Source organism: Taeniopygia guttata, chromosome 3, assembly GCF_048771995.1.
Source record: "Taeniopygia guttata chromosome 3, bTaeGut7.mat, whole genome shotgun sequence".
Taxonomy (NCBI): Eukaryota; Metazoa; Chordata; class Aves; order Passeriformes; family Estrildidae; genus Taeniopygia; species Taeniopygia guttata.
Window position 1 is genome coordinate 102138248 of NC_133027.1, and position 15784 is coordinate 102154031.

A 15784-nucleotide genomic window follows, 5' to 3' on the forward strand; every position below is an offset into this window, starting at 1 on the left:
TTTTTGTTGTTGTTGTTAATTTAGCTGAGCATCTTTCATAATTCTAAGATGTCCTTTCTCTCTAATCTTCTCATTTTCTTACCTGTTTTGCTTGGCTTGTTTAAACTGTCCTTAGAGAATAATTAATTTTGGCCATAATCATACAAAAAAATCCTTTATTTTTTATTATTCTTTGTTTAAAATTACTTCCTCCAAAATTAAAAAAAAAAAAAAAAAACCAAACATGGTGTTGAAGAGTGAGAACCAGACTGTGCTGGCACTGCTGGGTGGGACGGTGCTGAGGGTGCGTGCCTGTACAAGTGGTTTGGCTCCTGCTCTCCCAGTGAGCTGATCCTGTAGAAGGCTTTGAGTCTTCTGAAGAGCAGGAGCAAAGGCTGAGAGCATTATTAAGTTTTGGGGTTATCTTATGCTGTTTATTTGAAATGGAAGCCAAGCAATTTACATATCTCTGTATGTTGGATGTGAAAAAAAAAAAAAAGACTTTTTTTTCTTCACTAGCCTATGTGTGGAAATGACATCACAGCTTACATCAGCCATGCTAAATTCAGAGATTTTTTCTCCTCCCTGTTGGGTTATTAACTGAGCATTAGCTCTGTGCTGCGAGTCTTCCTTTGCTGACTGTGGCACATCGATAACTTCATCGTAAATGCCTGAATTTTGTGCAACGAGGAGAAATGAAGATCTGGTGCAAAGCCTTTTGAAACTGGTGGGAATGTAGCTCATTTCCTTGCTGTGTGTGCAGCCAGACTGGATGGCCCCTAATGCTGTGTTGTTCCCGGGATCCCTGCTGCAGCAGAAGCAACCAAAGGACGGCACTGTGCCTTTTGGCACTTCTGGTGACCAGGTCAGGAGTTTGCTGTGCCACATTGTTGGGTAGGTTTTGTCCCCACAGCCCTCTGCATGGCAAAACCTGCTCTTGTGAGACTGAGTAAGCTTTGAACTAAAGCTCTTACATTGTCACTGAATGTCCCATGTGCAAAGCTGAGCTCCGTGTCAGGGAGTAGAGAGCTCCTCATCTCTACCAGAAATCTCCAGGTTTTGGGGCTGCTCTTCTGGGCTTGATGTAGGGCTATAGCTGTGGCAAAGTGTAAAATGGAGGCATGGGGGTTTCCTGTGAGAGCCTGAGGACCTGGGAGGAGGGAAACAGAAATCAAATTAAAGTTGACATTTTGAAAAGTTGATTGCTGTGTTTTTTAATCATAAAGCAATTTTTAAAGTAAGTCACTTCCCAGAGGAAAAATAAATACATTAAGAAAAGGGAGAAATGTTGAATTTGTGCATTTGAGTGCAGCAGACTTGGTAGTGAGCTGGTGAGGGTACCAGTGTGCACAGAGACAAAAGGACAACCATTGTTCTAACTCTCCTGCTACATTTCCAGCTATAATGTCCTAGATGTAGAGCATTTAAATTTATTTTCACTATTTTGGGAGGGCTGAGGCTATGGGGATGGGATTCATCCCAATAACTTAAAAAAAAATGCACAAAAACCACAGTGAAACACACTAATCTGACACTTCAATGGATGTGGAGAGATTTCCCTTCTTATGTGTGTCTCAATCAGTGCCCTCTGCCCCAGGAGAACGGCAGGGAGACCTCCAGGTACCTCCTGCAGGAAGACTTGCAGGAACAGCTTAGGGTTGGACTCACGGCATGCTAAAGTTACCGATATCCATTCACACACTTTGTATTTCTTTACATCTCTTTTTCTGCTGTAGCCAAGAGCAAGGGGATGCAGGGGGAAGGGCTGAGGGATGTGCTGGGAGGGCACATGTTGGTGTAGCCCCACGTGTTTGAGCGGTCAGTGCTCACACACGCCCTGGAGCTGCTGCAATGACTTGTCTCTTCTAGAGCTTGTGAGGAGCGCTTCATTGCTGCAGTTATTTGTATAGCCATATGTTATTTTTTTTTCTTACATATGTTCTCTGATAATTGTCAGTAGCAGGTGCCTCTGAGCCAAGGAGGAGCAGTATTTGAAAATCAGATGCTTAATGGGATTAAAGAATTGTGCGAGTTAAGCACCAGCAAAAAGACCAGGTTGAAAGCATCGGCCTCTGAAGGTCGTGTTCCTAGCAGAGCAGCAGTGTGGTTGGTAGCGGTGCTTGTCTTTCAGTTCCACCGTCCACTTGCAGAGATGTGACCTTCAAGAAGTAGTCAAGAGGTCAAGTTTTGGGTCTTTTATGTGTGGTTTGGCTAAATCACGGAAAACACAAAGTCCCTTCTGATGTGTGTACCAGCCCCAGGAAAAGAATTGGATATGTGTTGCATCCCTGCTTGGTGACTTGGGGTGCAGGGCTGGTTGGAGATGTGACATGAGATCTCGAGTCTGGCAGACTCCCACTCTTTGAACCTGCCTGTCCCTCAGTGTTTGTCAATCATCCTGAGCTGTTCAGGTTGCATAAGTGGTTGCTGTTACATTGCATGTTTGTGCATTGGGTCCCATGGTTCATTGCTGTGATAGTAATTGCTGATGTTGCATCTCCTTCCATCCTCTGAGAGACAACCACCGAGAGGAAGATCTGGGGAGACTTGTAGTCGCTCTGGACTTGAAAAATCATTTTGGGGCATAACCAGAGCATAACCAGCATAACAATTGCATAACCAGAATCCCCCAGTATCCATAATATTGCTGTCACATCATCTTCACATTTCCACAAATAGCTTTCTGAATTACCACTCCTTCTGTGTTTCAGTTGGGGGGAACTTAGAGCTGGATGTAACAGATGTCTAGGTGCCCAACAAGTCAGAAGTATCTTGTATTTCAAAATATCAGGAAAGACATAATGCCCCTAACATTCTTTCGTGGGGAGGTTTTTGGTCTGTTTTTTTTTTTTTTTTTTTTTCCCTTAATTTCTGGTAAAGAACTAGTGAAATATAGAGCACATATGGAAATGGCAGACGTTGTTGGGTTTTTGATTTTTTTTTTTGTTGTCCTTGTTTCTAAAATTAAGCACACAGGAGTTTGTGAGATCTTGCAAAGAATTTAAATCATATTGCATAGTCATGTGTTCAAGGAATCTTTTTAATCTAGTCACATATATATAGTGAGCAGATCCAAATTTTAAAAAATACATTGCAGTAAGGAGAGATAAACCAAACAGGATAAAGGCAAAAGGCTGCTAAATATTTTTGACTGTACTTACCTAGTTTAGTTTGCTGCCAGTATTCTGTTTCCTTTTTGTTTGGCTGTCCTTCATGTTCTTCCTATGTAAGAAAGAAACCTGTGGTACGAGCTGTTCTGCTTATCCCTTGCATAATGTTGGTAACTGAGAATTTGATCACACGACTTCAAGTAGGTCTGTCTCTGTGTCAGAAACTAACAGTTTCTCCTTCCTGTGGGTGGGCATCTGTGCACAGGGGTAGTAAGCTTTTATTCTGCCATGGTGTTTCTGTAGTATGTTTCTGAGCTGGATCGTAGGAGGAGGAGTGATCTCACAGCTTGACCAGAAGTGCACTTGGCAGTGCTCACATGGGCAGAGCTGGTTGCAGAATTTGGGTCAGCAGGACAGTATCCTGGTGAGCTGTCTGGCACAGGACCCTCCAAGACCAACTAACTGTATAACTTACCCTAAATCATGCTATATATACAATAGAAAAAACTCCCTTCAATGTTTTTACTTCTGCATCTGCAGAACATCGACCTTGGGCTTCTACCAAACGTTTGAAAAAATTTTGATGGCATGTCCTGCACCACTTCAGAGCATGAGCTACTCAAGTCAGACTCACTGAAGTCAAGTTTAGGCTTTGTAACTGAAAGGATGTACAGCACATTATGCAACTGTACATGATTGTTTTACTTGTTTCTCATGGTGAATTTAATGAGTAAGTCATGGCAGATACATAGATACATACACATGCACAAGGCAGAGCAGAAAGCAGTGAACACAGGCATATATGCATTGTGTTGTAATTGTTTTCTCTTGGGAGTTTTGTTATTGTTGTCCCTTTCACAAACTGTGAACCTGTAATTTTTTGTATGCTGTTCTTTCGCCCTCTCTGCCAGAGAGGCTCAATCTATCATGTTAAAAGAAATCAATAAAAAGTCTGGAGGTTTATTTATAAAGTAGAACATAGAGAGAGGGTGCAAAAATTCCATTAATATGGCAGTTTAGCACTAGCTACATCTCTTTGGGACTAAACTCCAATATTTTAAACTATTAAAATTGTTACAAGAGTGCTTTTAAAGTGCCACAAATCACAGTAAAGCTTTCTAGCTGAAACTTGCCTTTATATAGTGCACTAGAATTTAGCTTATATATGTGTTTGGAGTGTCTGATGGATGCTGCCCTCAAACACCATTTTAGCACCCATTTTAGAGCTTTATTATAGTTAATAATATTACAGGTTTATCCTCAAGGGGAAATACATGAATGTAAGAAGTCAGAATTTATTTTCCTTCAGAAATGCTAGTGTATGTATGTCTTTGTGCAGATGCAACTCTGAGCAAATTAATTATTTCTGAGAAGTCTATAGGCTTCTAATGTAATTCATCAGAATTGCCTGGCTTGGCACATGCTACTTGGTTGCAGGAACTTATAAATTCCACTAGCTGTGGGCTATTTTATGACATAGCAGTTTTCACCAGTGATGTGATGGTCATCTACTCCATGTTTTCTATCCAAAGAAATAAATGTGTCCGTGTGCTCATAAATATGATCCTGGAGAGTTTATGGGATAGTCTCTGTGCTGAACCTCTCAAATATCAGAAGTAGTGTGTCTGAAGTGTAAGCTTTACCTCCACTCAGCATGTTTTTGATTTTTTTTTTTAATAGCTGAAGAAGATGGATCTTGAAACTGTTGGTTAAAATGCAAATAGCACTGTATAGTTTTGTGTTGTACTATCCTCTATCCTGGGATAAAATTGTTTCTAATGGAAATGCCCTTTATTTACTTTCAAAAATACTCAGAAAAAAGTGGTGAACTCTTATTTGGGCCAAAAGTAGGCTTCTCCAGGAGACAGTGCAGCCTGTTGGAGAGCATGGCTCTTGGTAGGGTCTGTGGGAGCAGACTACATAAATTAACATGGCAGAAGGCAAATGAGAAACTCCAACTCACGACACATTTGTGTGTGGTAAAAATATGCACCCTGCCACACAGTCATGTCTGTACATACAACTCAATAACCCAATTCATTGTTCCTGCATTGTTCATCAATTCTTCCTTTTCTTACTGACCCAGGGCCAGTTCTAGCTTCTTGCTGTTGACTGTGAACATTTTCTGCTTTCCTTGCTATGTGGAGTAAAGTAATGATCCCAGCAAGCTTAAAAACAGCAAAGCTATTAACATTGCTCTTTCACTGTTAATTAACATCTGAAGTTTCAGAAAAAGGGCTCTAACCTGTGTAGCTTTTGTGTGGTGGAGATGCTAAAGGGAAACTACTAAAGCTTACTTTTCTAAGCATAGACAGCTAAAATCTTTTTTGTAAGGTGCTTCTCAGCGTGAAAAAGGAAAGCATTTAGTTATGTTATACAGCCCTGAGCAGAAGTGATAGTTAGCATCTCTGCTTTTGAAAAAAATTAGCAAGTTATGTTAATGAGGATAAAGCAGAACAGCATAATTTAGTTTCCTATGAAGTCTGAAGTCAGCACCCCACTGAAACTGGGATTGCAGGTGGGTTAGTTAGGTTTAGCCAAATTTTGTTTGCTGCCAGCTAAGGTTGGCATCCCAACTCTGCTCTTCTGTTTGAGGAATCTCTTCTCTTCTGCACTTCCCTGCTCTTCAAGTTTCCTCCTTCCTCTTCCTCCCCCTGGGCTTGCTCAGGCTTGTTGGCTCCCTCACCTCCGGGTGCTGGGCAGTGCTGCTGTGCCCAAACCTGTGCCAAACACTGTGATGTAAGGAGAGCCTGGTGAGAGGTGTGAGGAGAGAGGCAACACAGCCCAAAGCGTTAACTTCAGCCTTTGGAAGGCATTTGTGAGGTCAGGGTGCTGCAGTGGGGTGGAGGCTGCTGGAGATCATTTAGGAAGTGTGATGTCCTCGGAAAGAAATGAGGTTCTTCTCCTCTCACTGTGCCAAGCTCACAGAGCTGTTGTGGCCCTGTCTCCCTGTAGGCAGAGCAGCCGGTCATTAAGCTTTGAACATCCTGCAGTTAAGGCCACTAGTTTCCATTTCTTCCCCTTCCTCCCAGTGGTGGACATGTCCTCAGTCTAGCAGGATGTTTGTCTCCTTGCTTGCACCATGGACCTTCTGCAGATCGTAGTGATGGCGGTTGTCGTTGCTGTCCTGAGGAGAATGGGCCCGCAAGGAGAGGCTGAGCTGCCTGTGAGCACTTCGTGTAACGGGTTAAATCTGTTGGATTGGATTGCTTCTGCTTCTAAAATTTCCTTGGGAAGAGCACTGCTTTTAGTGAGTCTGGTCATACACTGGCATCTGGTCATAGCCTTTGTGCTGGGACTGGGGCTCAGCCAGCTCCTAAAGAAAACCCCCAATCCACCTAGCAAGATTTTCCTATTATATTTCCTGTGTCCTATTTGAGGCATGGTGGTGCCCTACTTTGCCCATTGGGTGTGGGGGAGGGTGGTGGTGTGAAGCCATTTTTGTGGGTTTGCCATAGTGAGGAGTGTGCTGTGTTTTAGGAGGTTGGGATGACCTTGCTGAATCAAACAGCTGTCGTGTAGCTGCTGGTGACTGGAAAGGATTGTCCTCCTGCAAGTGGGATTGAGGTCTGATTGTCCCCAAGTGCAGTTCTCTTGAGACACTTAAGTCACTGTTTACCCAAACTGGCACAACCACATGTCTTTGGCTTCCAGGAGTTTTCCCCACCAGGTCTGTTGATCTTACCCTTTCTGAAGATGATGGAGGAATACCTGCACTGGCCCTCCCCTGTGCTTGGGGTTGAGCCCACAGTAAGTGAGGGAGGACTTTCTCAGTTTTTCTTATGCTTATGGCAGAGGGAGGAAGTGGTAGATACCAATCTTGCCCTCTCACACACACATCTTGCTGGTGGCCACCCAAACTGTCCCCTAGAGATGCTGCCCTACCATGACTAATTTCCTGGCTTCTAATTCGAAAATGCAGTCATCAAAGTTTGCCAAAGTCCAGCTTTTGTTGTATATGAAAACCTAGAAAGGGTACTTCTGGGAAGAGGTGCTGGAGATCGGTTGGTTTTGGGTATTTCTGGTCAGTGGAAAAGACAGGATTAGTAAGTGTTGAGGATTCGATTAATTTAATTTGTGTACCTTGATTTCAAAATCAAGACTAAGTGCATTGGAAGCAGTAGATGCAGTCTGTTAGGTACAAACATAATCAAAGCTGTGATTGTTAAACATTTATACTGTCACTTGTAATGCTGTAAAAGCTGAATATGATTAGTGAGATAGTGAACCTGTGTGATAAACAGATTATCTTTCTTCTGTTGTTTATGGATACACTTTTGTTTATAATATTTTATGGACAGCAGTATGTTATGACCATGCATGTTAGACATAACTGCTAGTTAAACTTCCTTGGGAAATATTTTAACTAATAGATGTACAAGCATGTGAATGTAGTAAATTCTTTATGAATTGTTTTCCCAGCTATAAAAATGTTCCAGTTAAAGGAAATAACTTTTCTTAGTAAGTAAATATTACTCTTAAGGAGAAGATTTTGTATTCTCTTGTGTGTTTTTCCTTTGGAATATGTGTGTATGTTTTAAAGATGAATGCTAAGTGAATAAAAATTCTTGTTTGGAGTATTGGTGAGTTGGTAATGCAAGGTCAGATATTTGTATTACTTCTGTGGCCACTTGTTTAAAAATAAACAAATTCTAATATGCATTTCATGTATATAAACAATTACAGATGTTGTAAAATACAAAGCACAGAGTAGAATAACAGGGGTAAGTTTAAATGTAAATGCAGTGAATTAACTGAGATGCCTGGGGAAGCAGATTTAGAAAAACAGGTCTTGAGATAGTTCCTTTCTTTATTTGAGCAATTCAAATATCAGAAGTTGTCTAGAATGAGATTTTTATGGCTTTTATGGTACAGTTTCAGTAGCTGAAAACCGTTTTTACCGGATTTTGCATTTATTGGTGGAGCTATAAATAAATGCAGAATAATTTTGCTGGGCTTCATGGAGTTTTTGCAGATCATTATCAGCCCAACAACTCTCAGAGTCCGGCCTCACTTTCTCCTTGGCCGGAAGAGCTAACCCAGTTCTTAAAAACTGTGGCAAAACTAACTGGGCATTAATCTCAGACAAACTGGTTAATGGGGGGATTTTTTGTTTTGTTTTTAATTAAAAGATATCTTTTTCAGACAGACAGTTTCCTGGGAATGCTGGGAGAAATGGTTACCTAAGCAGTTTTCCATTATCAGTCTTAGTCCCAGCGTTTGAAAAAGGAAAATACAACCTCACCCCTGCCCCAGCCTCTGAGAAGCCCACCAGACAGACAGGCTTCACTCTCCAGGGGCACCCCAGCCTGAGCACCCCTGAGGGAAATGTGCAGCACAGAAAACTCAGCCGTTTGGTAAGTGAAGTAAAGGGGAAAATAAAGCTGTCGCTGTTTCAGTGTAGAAATCAAGAGAGCAATATCAAGGTTGGCCCTAAAATATTATAATATAAAATATGTTAGCCTAAAAATCAAGGTTAGGAAGTTCCTTGAATAGTATCAACACAGCTTTTTTTTTTTTTTTTTTTGCAGGGAAGTGCTTTTAGATTGCCTGGCATTTTAGGAATTGGTTGATAAATTTTAATTTTAGCAAAAAATGAGTCAGTCAGTTACCTAAAATAACACTTTTGTCAATGCCTCGTCCCAGTGTAAAGCATTTGAAGTTAAAAGAAAAAAAAAACAAACCCACTTTTTTCCTGTATTTCTTCTGTCTTTAAAATTGTCTCTATGATCTGACAGCAAGCTGTGAAATGGTTGTGACACTCACTATCTTGACTTAAGCCCTGCATCAAGACTCCACGCCAGGGAGTGCAATCATGCGATAAGCAGAGTAGTGCAGCACGTCTTCATTGCTGCTTACCCCATTTAGCTGCTTTCCCCATTTAGCTGCTTTCTGGGACCTTTTCCTCATGGGCTTTTGCAGGACCAGGACCACGAATTAGCTTCTCCATACACTGCTTGTGACCCTTGATTGAACAGGGTAAAGGAAAGAAAAGCTGGACTGTGTATTCACAGAGACATAGCAAATAAGAGGGCAGTTCACCTTTTATTTTAGCTTCTGGAAGTGCAACTTTTATTGAATTGCTGTTAGGGGAGGCTTGGTGAGATGTAAAATGGGCTTGTCCTGACTTCTCCAGGGATCCCAGCACTGCAGTGCTGCGGTGCCTGTCCTGTGTTTCTTGGGTTAAGAAAAGTAAAGCGAGGCAGCAGGAAGTAAGGATGTAAACTTCTCAGAAGCAGAAGGAAAATAATGACATCACTATTTTTTCAAACTTTGAGCAGTCTTAAAGTTCTAGGGGTGTTTTCATCATATCTGTTTTGTGGGGAAAAATGTGTATTTTTCATAGCGCTCAATGTGATTATATTTTTAACTTTTTACAGTGCTGGCATTTACAGACATGGCAACTGCTTTGAAATAGTGTTTCTTTTATTACAGACTTGATTAGTTGGGAGGGAATGGGAATTAGAAATTTTTATAACAAGTACTGGCAGTATCTCACGCCCCCCCCCTTTAAATATCTTCCGCTTCTATTTTTTTTTTAATTTGAAGTCATTATGTGAAATGCATGTTATCCACTGAAATAGAAGTACATGAGGTGGTTGGAATTCAGCATTTTTGTGAAGTAATCAGTTTCAGCAAAAAAAAGAAGGCTGTGAAACTTTTAATGAAAAGTAAAGAAAAAAAGTTCTGAAAGTTTCTGACTCTGGAAACCCACTTTTTCTTCTAAAAATTTTACTTGTTGGTGTAGTTCTTTAAGGAGGTTGTACTGCTTTTGAAAATGATGCTGAATGAATATCATGGATAATATAGAAGCCTTTGTAGCATGCTCACTGACCTACCTAAGAAGCCCAAGAGAGATAATTACAACGTTTGGTAGTCTACATGTAAATGCATTTTGCAAACCGTTTTCCTTGCAAAAAATACAAACCAGTTACATTTTGGAATCTGTAGGTATGTGTAAAGTGGACTGTAAAAGAGATACCTATTTCAGGCAATTTTTGATGAGTTCCAGATTAAAAAAAATAAAATTATGGCATATTAAATTATTAGGCATCTTTACTAGTGTGTAAGGAAGATTTATGGTACAATGAAATATTGCTGCAGTCTAAATTAGAACTTGACAAATCTGGTTTTATAGGGTTGAATTATAAGGGATACCTCATTACTTGTGGGGAAAACTTATTTTATTGTTATTTTTGGCACCCTTGCTCTTCTCTTTGGTTGGGCTGTGCTCTGTAGAAGCTGCTTTGGGCAAGATGTCTCAGCTGATCCTTTTTCAAGGGAGCTGTGCAGGATGAAATCATAATTAAGGATCACATCCTGGCAGGCCTTTCTTACCACGTGTGCTTGCTGATTTCAAGTTAAATGCTTGCAGTCCTCACTGCTGCTTGGTCAGAAATGTAGTTTTACTTAAAATCACAGATTTGTACTTCATTGTGAGATATTCCTTACTGATAGTGAATATCAGATACTTTGTATACAGTATCAGTAGTTATAGAAAATTTAGCTCCACCAAACTTACATGTATGCTGCCTATTTTTTAATCCTCTATTCCTTGCCTCTTGATTGCACAAGGGCATGCTTTGAGCTTAAAGTAAGAGGCAATTTATGTGGCGTATGACCTGGCATTATGGCTTGCAGCAGTAAATTAAGAACATTCTTTTAAAAATCTCATTCTTTTTTCAGTTTAGGAAGTCTGTAAAAAATTTGGGGTAGGAAATACTTTGATTTTCTTTGGAGACTGCTGACAGTATTCTTACAGTGCTCTTTACAGGTTCTTAGTTGAGAAAAAAAAACCTGGAAACTAATTTTGTGCATTCAGCTAAACTGAAGAGGAAGTTTTTCCTGGAAATAGTATTTCTTCATAGGGTAATACAGAGTTTCTTGTGTGCATTGTTCTGCAGAGTGGTTGATCTTAAGCAAATTGCACACATGTGTAACTACAGCCACCTATATGCACATACAGGAGCATGTGACAAAAGACAACAAACCCACAGGCTTTGAGTTCAGACATTAAATCTTTTGAGGAGCTTTTCTCCTCATTTCTGTGCGTGAGGAGTCTCAGCTTCTCCTGATGCTGTGTGTTGCCTGATCCTGTGACTCCACAAGTGTGCTGTATGCGTGTTGTGCCTGCCACAGGGGAGGAGTAAGGCACTGCTGGATGGCTTATGTGGTCAGGTATAAGCAGCAGAGGAAGTGTTTGCATTTAGGAGACTCTCATATTGAATAGTTACATGACTTACTGGCAAGCACAGCTTCAAACGTTTCAGGAGAGTTGCAGTTTGGTGTACGTTGAATGTGCACTGTGTTATGCACTTAGCTTCAACTATAAACCATTTGCTGAGTTTTAGTGACTCTGATGTTTAGTCTTTGCCTCCCCCCCGCCCCATGTTTAGACATTAGTAGCCAAGTGTTTTGCCTCTGTATGTAGCCTTAAGTTGCACTTTTTTCTGATGTAGTCATCAGATCAAATTATTTATAAAATGAGGACATCCTTTTGGACTTCATATGTAAACAGTCTTTTAAATATGTGCATAGGCAGAGAGATTCTTCTCTGTTTATCCACAGTTGAAGGCTAAACATTAATAAATGCTAACATTAAATAGGGGATTTTTTCCCCCCCTCGTTCTTCACTGAAGCTTTCCCTTTAAGATTCAGATTCCTTCTCTAGATTACCCAAAGGACTTTCTCCTTGCCCCTCATCAGGATACTGGTTGCAGTAGGTCTCTGTTACTGTGATTATTGTGAGCTAGAGTAAGCAAGTGGTTTCTCTGGAGTGGTTCCTGCTGGACAGGTATTCATCAAAACCACGTCTGCAATGCTGGCACGTGTATTTGAGGGTAGGATCTGCTGTCTTCAGGCAGTATGGTGACTCCAGGAGTCTTAATTCTGGAGTTACTAGTGAGAACTGGAAACATGCCACCAGCTCACCAGAGTACCATTTGAAATTGCCTTGGAGCCAAGTTTGTCCTGGGCTTGGCTTATTTCTAAGATACCTCAACAGGCAACACATTTGTAATATGGATTTGGGGTTGGTGGGGAGGGATTCTCAATAAAGATCAGAGGTGACTGATGATTTCTCAAACTGCTGCAGCAGAGAGACTCTCCTTTTGCTCTCTCTGCTTTTTGAATATGTTTTGCTGGAGACCTGGGAGGTGCTGGTCCAAGATGCTGCCTTCAGCTGGAGGGTTTGAGAAACATGCATCTTGTATAGTTTTTAAAGGTACCTACTGCTGCCAGGCTAATTTCATTTGTGTGTTTGTTTCAGCTTTCCGGCTTTTTTTTTTTTTTTTTTTTTTTCCTATTTTAACAAAACTTGAAACATCCTCTTAGCCAATGACAGCAAGGTTTGCAAATCAAAACCAAATCTGAGCATAGCACTACACTTGAGTGAGCTGTGCTAATCTAAGACAAGCTTCTGTTTCCTGCCTGGAGCTTCTCCCCCCTGCTCTCGTTTGGCACATGTACAGCCCTGTGTGCTGACAGGCACCTTTGAGGCACAGATCAGTTAAAGAAGTGTCTGTGGTGGCAATTGCTCCAAGCTCAGTATTTCATGTGCTTGTTGGCTACCTACTCGTGGTTAGGAAGTAGGTGTTTGGAGTCATGTAGGCTAGAGAGAAGTCCTGCATTTGTGAATTAACATCCGTAATGGAGTGGTATCAGGTCCTTTTTGTTTTCTTATGATCAGACAAAAAGCTTAATCTGCCAATGAAAGTATTTCCCATTAAGAAGTCAGAGTGCAAGCAGTGTGTGAGCAGAATATTTTAGGCATCAAATATGTTAACTGTTCGAGTCCTCCATAACCCAGCACCGCGGTTTGCATAAAAGCAGCCCCTTAAAGACCCTGTGGTCTCATGTTCTATCAGCAACTCTATGACTGACTTTCACTTTCCCTACTGTACAAGAAGATACAGAGAAGAGAATTCGCCATCAGTTTTCTCTCCTTGCATTTTTCCAGACAGTTTGGCCTCAACAAATTGTACAGCCTCCCTCTTGTCTGCGTGGGAGAGTACAGACTGCTGCTGGCGGCAAGGAGGAGAGATTAACATTCATCTGTTCTCTCCCCACTCGCTTTTCCATCCCGTGGGCATGGGAGACTTATGAATGTTCTGCTCCTTTGGGGTGTGTTTCTGCTCATTGCCCTGATGGGGAGACCACAGAGACACCGGTAAGGTTGTGCAAGTTTCACATTGCTGGTTAAATAGGCATATGAGGAAGTCAAATGCAGTGTTTCCATAGAAGAGGTTAGAGAGGAGGATGGAAGGACTGGCATAAACCTTAGGTTGCTCACTTGCTTGGAGATCTCCTTTTCCAGAGTCTGTACACATTGAGGGCTTCATGGAAAGTCTCCCTTGTCACTTGGGTCTTCCATGAAAAGTGTGTTTTGACACACTTTGAGAAGTCTATTCCAAGCAGAGATACTTTCTTCTTTGATCTTTACTCTCTTTTTAATGTTGCATGTATAGCCAGAAAATCTGATTGGGAGTATGGGGAAAGAAATGATGGGAGGGGTTTGTTTATTTTGTCGGGTTTTTTGTAGGAAAGTTTTTTCTGATGTAGAAGCTGAAGTTGATACTGTATAAACGTCTACAGTATTAGTACATAGCAATGGTTGGTAACACTCAAATGTAAGATGAGGAGTTTTACTTTCACTTTGTGGCATTGAGAGGGACAAGGAAGGGTTTTGCAAGAACATCTTTCTGAATGACCCTGCTGCAAGGGGAGCTCTCTCTGCCATTGTCCTTTGGTGCCCATTTACCCTGCCTAGGAGTCAGGTACCATGGTGGGTTCTCACCATGAGGAGTGGTGTATCTGCTTGCTCCTGCTTCCTTCTGCATGACACCAGCCTGCATATGCAGGATCAGCAGTGGCCTTGTTGTCCCCAGCATCTGCTGCTGCTGCCAAATTTGCCCCTCTCAAATAAGAGCCAGGTATTCTTCCTCCTGCTGTTCCCCATCCTAAATGAGGAGTGGCTGATAAGCCAGCATTTACAAATTTAGCTCTGTGGAAGGTTTGTCCTCGATGAAATGGAGTTGGGAAGTCTTGTTCCTTCTTCAGTTAGTAGTTCCTGCAGGAGAGAGGGCAGTGGGCCTCTTCCCATCATTTCCCACTAGCCACTGCCTATTGGGATGTGATGAGCCAAGAGCCACTGCCACTGGCTTGGGGGTGATGGAGCTGCCAGTGTGGACAGCAGCTGTGACAACTGCAGAATCTAGGGAGCCTAGATTCTGGTGGGCAACCAGCACTTTGCATGAGGTGGTGGAAGAGTACCAATGTGGTAATTTTTTCAAAGGTACAATGAGGGTTTTACCTTGGGTATGCATGTATTGCTTACAGTGGCAGGGAATTTCTACAGAGCTTGTTTGAGCTTCTGAAAGGATGTAGCTAACAGGCATCAAGTATGGTGAGATCAGTACAAGAAGAACAAAACCTCCCATTTGGATAAAAGCAGGGAGGGGGAAATACTGCCACATGTGGGACTGCTTTAGGCTAAACTGGTCCGTGCAGTAATTTGTGCAGCTCTCCAGAAACGTATTATGGGTTTGAGCTTCTCAGCTCAGACAGGTCTATGTTCATGTTCCAGGCTTTGGGAAAGCAGAAACGTCACCATCTGTGTCCTACTTCATTTGAAAAAGAAAATTTAAAAAAAAATCTTGAATGCCAGCCATCTGCTGATAGTGCATCCAAACTTTATCCTGGTGTCTGGGGGCAGAGGAGGAAGATAGTTTCTTCTCACTGTTCAAAGAGAAAGAGCTGCCTGGACCTGGGGTGCTCCTGGATCCTCAGAAGCCATCGGGGAGCATGTGCAGGATGGCTTGGCATCTCAGTGCAGCCACTTTCTGTAGTACCAAAACAGTCTGGCCTAGAGAGAGTGAATCTGAGTCCCATCCTGCTGACAGTCTGCAACACTTGGTTTATTGATTATTAAGAGGAGATTTGAGCATTTCTGTGAAGTGGATGCTCAATGATGAGTGGTTAAGAGCCACCATATTGATGTTTGACACAGAAAGATAAATCACTTTTTCCTTGTAGCCTGGTCATTTGACATAATGTTGTTTCAAAAGTACATTGGATTGTGGTTTTCTACAAGCTGCCTATGAAAATAGGCCCACAGTCTCAGTGGGAACTGACACGGGCCCTTGGCTGGACACAGAGCAAGAGCAGACTTGCTTCTCTTAAATTCTTATAACAGATGTCCCCCAGCAAATGCCCACTGAATTTTGATTTGGTTATGAAGGTGCTTTTTCTGAAGTCAGCATGTCATTTTTCCATGTTGTATTCTCTTCTTCTCTGTATTAGAGCAGTTGAGTGCTGCTTCTGTCCTGATGGCTGTGTGTGAATGTGAACACAAGTAAGGCAGTAGAGAGTTAAAAAAAAAGTCCATTAATTAAAATATTTACATTGGAAACTGCAAAACATTTACTCTTTGAGTAAAACAAACTTCCCCATTGTTCTTGTATGATTGCTACAGTTGCTCTGAAAATAGGCAGGAAGAGGTTGTACTCTGAGGAATTTTACTGGGTTGGCAGGGGAATAGGAGGGTAGGGATACTGAAGTGGGCTCTTGGTCAGTGGTTCTCTTTGTTCAGTCTTTCTGTAATGTGGACAGAACATCTCTTCTTCCTAAGGAAAAAACCAAAAAACTAACCAAACAATTAAAAAAACCCAAGAAAACAAACCCCATAGTGGTATAAT

At 41.6% G+C, this 15784-nt stretch overlaps 1 protein-coding gene across 9 annotated transcripts in view; it reads left to right on the forward strand.

Moving 5' to 3' along the window:
* TRERF1 (transcriptional regulating factor 1) overlaps nucleotides 1-15784 on the forward strand; it is a 98740-nt gene that overhangs the window by 10971 nt on the left and 71985 nt on the right. The window contains exon 1 of one of the 9 annotated variants that reach the window (XM_072927527.1): nucleotides 808-873. The exons of the other annotated variants lie outside the window; for them this stretch is intronic. The gene's annotated coding sequence lies outside the window, so the exon portion shown is untranslated. Of the gene's footprint in view, nucleotides 1-807; nucleotides 874-15784 lie in introns of those variants that run through there. 9 annotated transcript variants of the gene reach the window in all.